A 1794-nucleotide genomic window follows, 5' to 3' on the forward strand; every position below is an offset into this window, starting at 1 on the left:
ATTCAGAAAAAGTGCTCAGCTCGCCGAGAAAATGCGATTTAAGCAATAAAATTAAAAATGCTTATAAAACATAAACCAAACGTTGGAGGTGGTCATTTCTTCATGCGCAGTGATAAACTCGGCACTCTAAAGCACCCGAGAGCGTTTTTTTCGATGCCAACCTAACCAGAGTGACGGGAGCGGCACAATTCAGAAAAAGTGCTCAGCTCGCCGAGAAAATGCGATTTAAGCAATAAAATTAAAAATGCTTATAAAACATAAACCAAACGTTGGAGGTGGTCATTTCTTCATGCACAGTGATAAACTCGGCACTCTAAAGCACCCGAGAGCGTTTTTTTCCATGCCAACCTAACCAGAGTGACGGGAGCGGCACAATTCAGAAAAAGTGCTCAGCTCGCCGAGAAAATGCGATTTAAGCAATAAAATTAAAAATGCTTATAAAACATAAACCAAACGTTGGAGGTGGTCATTTCTTCATGCGCAGTGATAAACTCGGCACTCTAAAGCACCCGAGAGCGTTTTTTTCCATGCCAACCTAACCAGAGTGACGGGAGCGGCACAATTCAGAAAAAGTGCTCAGCTCGCCGAGAAAATGCGATTTAAGCAATAAAATTAAAAATGCTTATAAAACATAAACCAAACGTTGGAGGTGGTCATTTCTTCATGCACAGTGATAAACTCGGCACTCTAAAGCACCCGAGAGCGTTTTTTTCGATGCCAACCTAACCAGAGTGACGGGAGCGGCACAATTCAGAAAAAGTGCTCAGCTCGCCGAGAAAATGCGATTTAAGCAATAAAATTAAAAATGCTTATAAAACCTAAACCAAACGTTGGAGGTGGTCATTTCTTCATGCGCAGTGATAAACTCGGCACTCTAAAGCACCCGAGAGCGTTTTTTTGGATGCCAACCTAACCAGAGTGACGGGAGCGGCACAATTCAGAAAAAGTGCTCAGCTCGCCGAGAAAATGCGATTTAAGCAATAAAATTAAAAATGCTTATAAAACATAAACCAAACGTTGGAGGTGGTCATTTCTTCATGCGCAGTGATAAACTCGGCACTCTAAAGCACCCGAGAGCGTTTTATTCGATGCCAACCTAACCAGAGTGACGGGAGCGGCACAATTCAGAAAAAGTGCTCAGCTCGCCGAGAAAATGCGATTTAAGCAATAAAATTAAAAATGCTTATAAAACATAAACCAAACGTTGGAGGTGGTCATTTCTTCATGCGCAGTGATAAACTCGGCACTCTAAAGCACCCGAGAGCGTTTTTTTCGATGCCAACCTAACCAGAGTGACGGGAGCGGCACAATTCAGAAAAAGTGCTCAGCTCGCCGAGAAAATGCGATTTAAGCAATAAAATTAAAAATGCTTATAAAACATAAACCAAACGTTGGAGTTGGTCATTTCTTCATGCGCAGTGATAAACTCGGCACTCTAAAGCACCCGAGAGCGTTTTTTTCGATGCCAACCTAACCAGAGTGACGGGAGCGGCACAATTCAGAAAAAGTGCTCAGCTCGCCGAGAAAATGCGATTTAAGCAATAAAATTAAAAATGCTTATAAAACATAAACCAAACGTTGGAGGTGGTCATTTCTTCATGCGCAGTGATAAACTCGGCACTCTAAAGCACCCAAGAGCGTTTTTTTCGATGCCAACCTAACCAGAGTGACGGGAGCGGCACAATTCAGAAAAAGCGCTCAGCTCGCCGAGAAAATGCGATTTAAGCAATAAAATTAAAAATGCTTATAAAACATAAACCAAACGTTGGAGGTGGTCATTTCTTCATGCACAGT

This window comes from Syngnathus typhle, unplaced genomic scaffold, assembly GCF_033458585.1.
Source record: "Syngnathus typhle isolate RoL2023-S1 ecotype Sweden unplaced genomic scaffold, RoL_Styp_1.0 HiC_scaffold_48, whole genome shotgun sequence".
In the NCBI taxonomy this organism is placed as follows: domain Eukaryota; kingdom Metazoa; phylum Chordata; class Actinopteri; order Syngnathiformes; family Syngnathidae; genus Syngnathus; species Syngnathus typhle.